Below are 6,600 nucleotides of genomic sequence, written 5' to 3'. Positions count from 1 at the left end.
TATCCCATGGACTGCCTAAAGAACAAACGGATCTATCTTGGAGAAGGTGTAGCCAGAGTGCTCCTTAGCAGCAAAGATGATAAAACCTGGTCTCACATACTTTGGGCATGTTGCTAAGAGAAGCTGTTTCTTGGAAAGGGACATCGTGCTTGAGAAGGTGCAAGAGAAGAAAACCCTCAATCAGGTGGATTGACGCTGTATCTGCAGTGATAAGCTTGAATATGTCAGAGACTGCTGTGAGTCTTAGACAGCACCTAAGAACACCACCATAGCATTACACCTGTGTGTGTGTGTGTGTGTGTGTGTGTGTGTGTGTGTGTGTGCGCGCGCGCGCGCACAGGAGGAGATTGCCCCTCCTTCTCCTGCAGAGCACCTGGTGGATTCAAACCTCGTACCTCTGGGATTGCAGTGCAGCTTCTTGCCACTAGGCCACCAGAGCTCCCTAGCATTACACCTTTTATTATAGCAAAAGAAAATAATTGTCTCCAGCGTGCAAAACTCATTCAACTTCATGAATTCATGCCGAATGGTTTTGCATTAATGTAGTAAATGTTGCCATAGATAATTTTTTTAATTGTTATGATATTGTAAAAAAGTCTGTATGAGAGAGAAATCTGTTTGAAGAAACTATTCCCAGCTCCTGAATAAAGCCACTGTGTGTAGTTAAAGTATATACCATGTAAGTATGTTGTCATTCATATACTCATCATTGACACATGGGATATATATATTATTTCTATTCATCTGATTATTGTTAAAGTAGACATTAGGGCAGAAGCTAAGCAATACTGTAAAGGTTGGCATTTAATAAAACTTCCACTTTGCAGGACTTTATTAAACGGTCAAAAGTAACCAGGGGTTCATGAGGAAAAAAAATAATTTTTTTTAAAAAAGAAAATAATTATCAAACAAAAGTAATTTTGGTAAATAAATTATTATACTTTTCTATAGTTTTATACCCACTGGAAATCCTGAAGTGGAAAAAATTACATAGGAAAATGGTCTCGGAGCTCTGGTGGCCTAGTGGCAAGAAGCTGTGCTGCAATCCTGAAGGTGTGTGGTTCAAATCCAGGTGCTCCACTGGAGAAGGACGGCAGTCTCCTCCTTTGCCATTTGGATCAGACTCAACATTATACAACAACAACAAAAAAGGAAAATGGTCTCAATAAATTAAATGAAATATGGTTAAAAATACTATTGCCATCAAAGAGTATGTGAATTCATATTTGTTGTAATGCTAAAGTAAATTTAATTTGAAAATGGAACTTCTCTTGTTTTTTCCTCATGTTTTCTTGGTTTTGTTCAGTAGCTACAAATTTCTTTTTAAATACTAAAAACATTGTTATAATGAAACAACCTTTATCTTAGTGCAGTTCCTCCTGCTGAAAGTAATTTTTCTCTTGCCTCAGGTTCTAAGAAAATCAAACCCTCAAGTCTTTTGTGTGGATACATAAGAATAAAAGAAAAAATACTACTTTTATTTCTAATAATTTAAACATTTTAATTGAAATATGGCATGTTGTTGTGTTGCGATGTCCCATCGAGTCGCTTGTGACTCATAGAAACCCTATGTACAAGAGCTCTATACGCTCTTTTTTTTTCTATACGCTCTTCTATCCTGTGCCAACCTAGCCATCTCAAATGCACTTATTCCCACCTCTTCAGTCACAGAATCGATCCATCTCATCAAAGGTCTTCTTCTCCTTTGCCGCCCCTCCACTTTGCCAAACATGATGTCCCTCTCCAAGGACTGACAGTCCCTCCTTGCAACATGTCCAAAATATGTCAGATGAAGCTTTGGAATCCTTGACTCCAGGAAACATTCTGGCTTCACCCTCGCCAGGACAAACCTGTTTGTTCTCCTAGCAGTCCATGGTATATTCAACACTCTTCTCCAGCACCACAGCTCAAAGGCATCAATTCTCTCTCTATCAACCCTATTCACTGTCCAACTCTCTGATGCATAGCACGTAATTGCGAAGACTATAGCCTGGGTCAGGTGCACCTTAGTCTCCAGTCTGACGTCAATGCTCTTCAGTACCCTTGAGAGGTCCCTCACAGCCAACTTTCCCAATGCAATCCATCTCTTGATTTCCTGGCTGCTGTTACCAAGAGTGTTGACTGTGGAGCCAAGTAAATTAAAACTGTTAACTATCTCAATCTCTTCACCATCCATACTGATGTTGCCAATTGGCCCAGTGGTTAGAATCTTTGTTTTCCTGATGTTGAGCTTCAGTCCATATAGGAGGCTGTAGTCCTTGATCTTCTGCAGCAAGCGCTTCAAGTCCTCCTCAGTTTCAGCAAGCAGGGTTGTGTCATCTGCATAACACAGGTTGTTTATGATTCTTTCACCAATCCTGATGCCACATTCTTCTTTGTATAGCCCAGCGTCTCGGATGATCTGTTCTGCATATAGATTGAAAACATGCAAAAAAAAAAAAGCACAATACTGTACTTAACTGAATTTTTACAAACTGGACACAGCCACTGTAACCACCATAGCAAACAACACTGCCAGGACCCATAGAAATCATCCTTAGACCCCCTTGTATATATTCCTTTCCCCAGCGTGAACACCATCCTGACTTATATTACACACTCACCCAGTAACCACCAAGAAGCTGATCCCCACTCATAGAGACCCTCCCTCCATTTTCCAGAGCTGTTGAATCTTAATGGGAGAAGACTTCTCATCTTTCTTTCTTAGACTTAAATTACCATAGCTTAGTTTTTCCAATTTCTAAATGTTATATATGTGAAATAGTATGTATCCTTTGGTTTGTGGCTTTTCAGTCAGTAATGTCTGCAAAATTCATTTAGGTTGTTGCATATTGTTTCTCTTGAGAGGGTAGGATTTTGAAGCTCTGTCTCACATACTTTCAGGATGTGGCCAGGAGGGACAGACGGTCCTGGGAGAAAGACGTCATGCTCAGAAGGGTGGAGGGACAACACAAGAGAGGAGAGGAAGATACAGGATGAGATGGATTGACACAGTAACTGGAGTAATGAGGGTAGGCATGTTGGAGTCAATGAGACTGGCTATGTGTATATAAACCTCAGAATGGAATTGTTGGGTAATACTTTTGTCAGATCCTTCTCTCCATGCTACAGTGGTTAAAGCATCCCACTGCTAACCTTTGCCAACTGAAAGGTCACAGTGGTTTATATTCAGCAGGCACTCAGCTAGAGAAAGACAAGGCAGCCTGTTACACAGAGGGTAAAGATTTACAGCTTTGTAAATGATACTGGCAGTTGTACAGGGTTACTGTGAGTTGGAATCAATTTGATGGCAACGGGTCTCCCTGATTCCCACCACCCTCAGCTCACTACATGATGTGGTTTATAAGGTAGGCATGTGCTTTTCCTAGTGTGTCCATTTTAATCTTCTGTTAATTTAGCATATGTTCTGCAAGATAGTAATGTTCTTATCCTGTGTTTCTGCATACCAGGAGGCGGGAGTACAGTCTTCAGTGTTGTTAACAAGCTATTCTGACCAATAATCAGTGTATTGTTTTATAAATGTACTGTTGTTGTTGTTATTAGGTGCTATCAAGTCTAGTACGAGGTACTAGGAGACAAAAAAAATTAGCATGACTTTTTTTTTTAGCATGACTTTTATACTTACCCACCAAGGCAGTAAATAACTGCCTGTCTTTCTCCTTGGAATAGGTGGTGGATTCACACCACCAGAGAGGTGTGTGGGTTTAGGGTTAGCAGTGAAATTCCTAATGGATTAGGCCACCAGAGCTCCCTTTATATGTACCCACTCACTGATGGCTGACCCTCTGGTGGGTTTTCAGAGGCTGTAAATCGCATGGGAGGAGACTGCCCATCCTTCTCTCATGGAGCAGCTGATGTATTTGAACTGCCTTTGGGATTGCAGCATAGCTTCTTACAGCTAGGCCACAAGAATTCCATTTATATGGCCTAGGAAATTAAAAAAAGGGGGGGGAATTATTAGCTGCCTTCAGTCGAAGTCAGGTGTTATATATTTAAAAATGTCTCACCACAACAAGATAAAGGTAAGCAATCCAATTGAAAAATGGGCACAGGATATGAACAGACACTTCCCTAAAGAAGACATTCAGATGGCCAACAAACACATGAAGAAATGGTCAAAATCCCTAGCTCTAAGAGATATGCAAATCAAAACAACTATAAGATGTCATCTCACCCCAGTAAGAATAGCAAAATTTAACAGAACAGCAAACAACAAATGATGGTGAGGTTGTGGAGAAACTGGAACCCTTATTCACTGTTGGTGGGAGTGTAAGATGATGCAACCACTATGGAAGGCAGTGTGGCACTTTCTCAAAAAGCTGCAAACAGAGATATCATTTAACCCAGCAATTCCACTACTGGGAATATACCCCAAAGAGACCATAACTGACATCCAGGCAGATACATACACACCCATGTTTATCACGGCTTTGTTCATAATAGCAAGGAGTTAGAAACAACCTAAGTGCCCATCAACAAACAAACATACAGAGAAGCTGTGGTATATTCACACAATGAAATACTATGCTGCATTGAAAAACAAGGAACTCATGCAATATTATTCAAAATGGGTGACTCTGGAGGACATTATGCTGAGGGAAATATCTCAGTCACAAAAGGACATGTGGCATGGTGCCACTGTTGTAAAGCAGGACTGACATCAGGTTTGGGGCGAGACTGAAAAAGATGGGTTCAATAATGCATACTGCATTGAAGCAGATGAGGGAGAAAACTGTTTAAAAGGGATATGTGATTAAGTATTATAGGTATTATTGTCATGCCAGGAGTCCAGAACTAAGGCTGCATAGTGGAGTGGACCTGGGGGGAGGGATTGTATAACAAACAAAGAATTTTACTTTTCAAAGAGAAGAGTGAACTTGTGGGGAGGGGTGGGCAGGGAGAAAAGTGCAACAGTGAATGAATGGAAATCCAAAGTCTCTGTAAATTTTCATTAAAATTAGTAATAAAAAATTTCTAATGGTTCTACAACTTGTTCTTGATTCTTGTGAAACTGACTTCTCCTCTGTGGTCAGAGAACAAAACAGCTGACTCCCCAGAGTATTTGCACCTGCTGCACCTCCCAAGGGAACAGATACCCAGTTCTAAAGCAGGAGCTACTTCTCAACAGCTACAGCAAAAACTATACTTGACCAAGGGTAAGTTGGGGGTGGGAGGTCTCAGGAGCAGAGAACGGTGATTTTCATAGTCTCCCAAGTCTGCAGTCATTCAGCAGGTTTTAAGTAAGTGCATGAAACCATGGACATGCTGCTTTACCATCAGACTAATTCTGAGGGTATTTTGCCACATCATCTCCACCCAAGCTTCCCAGCACCTAGCACTGCTTACCTGTCACAGAGACCCAGGCTGCATTAAAATCTTTTCTATTTGAAATGGAATCTACAGGATAATTGGCCACACAGTCAATTACTGAGAACAAAACCTTACTTGGTAGAGCAGAACTGACCATTTTTATGTCTATGGCTAAACAAACTCCATTCTGTTAAGTGAATCTGTGCACTGATGTAGGAAATGCTCCATGATTTATGCATTTTTTTTAAAAGTAAATTCCTCAAGGGAAGTGCATGAACCCTGAAACTATTACCCTGAAATAATCTCTAAAATTTAAACCAAAAATATCCCCTGAAGACTTCTTGAACTCAAATAATAATTTCATTTAATTAGTGAAAAAAAGTCTGCCTTGTGCATTTTGCTGTTTTAAGAGCTATTTATAATCATAACTTGTTTTATTACAGATGATAATTTTTTGTTTTACACATTGAAGGTTCATGATAACATTTTGGTGAGCAAGCTTATTGGGATTTTTCCAACAGAATGCTATGATTTCATGTCTGTTTCATATTTTTATAATTTTTGCAGTACTTAAAATTTTTTAAAACTAACACCGTTATTGTACATGAGTAGTTCTGATTCATAGTGACATGACATTACACTGAGTTTCGGAAGCAGCAAAACTTTTTTAAAGTATAAAACAGAAACTTTATCTAGGATGAAGAAATCACAACAAATTCCCAATTTAAAAAATCTGACAAATATCAGAAGTATTAAGAAATTCAGGGAAAAAATGCTGCTGAACAAACTTCTATTACAGTTTATATTTTGAGGCTGTACATAGTTACAGGAAGAGATTGCCTCATCTTTCTCCCTCCGAGTGGATTCAAACCACTGACCTTTCTCTTAGCAGGCCTATTACTCTCTTAGCAGGGTTCCTTTTACAGATTTGTGGCATAGTGGGTTTATTTTTTAAAATGGCTTTCCTAGGCCATTTCCTTTGACTTTGCCACAGAGCTTAGTGGAAAACAGCAATAATGAAAAAGTGGAGAATGCCCTTCGGAGATTCCTGTGCTCTTTAGACCATGACCTAGACAAAAGCAGCAACAGTGAAGGATCAAAAATCATTGTGAAAAGCGCCTGCTGCAGAGTGTCAAGGACTGCAGCCTACAATATGGATTGAGGCTCAATGTCAAGAAGACAAAGATTCTTACCACTGGACCAATTGGCAGCATCAGGATGGATGGTGAAGAGATTGAGATTGTACACAGCTTTAGTTTGCTTGGCTCCACAGTCAACAGTCTTGGCACC

The sequence above is a fragment of the Elephantulus edwardii genome, unplaced genomic scaffold (assembly GCF_000299155.1).
Source record: "Elephantulus edwardii isolate Elephantulus edwardi_28Jun2011 unplaced genomic scaffold, EleEdw1.0 scaffold00093, whole genome shotgun sequence".
Lineage (NCBI taxonomy): Eukaryota > Metazoa > Chordata > Mammalia > Macroscelidea > Macroscelididae > Elephantulus > Elephantulus edwardii.
This window is presented reverse-complemented; position numbering follows the sequence as displayed.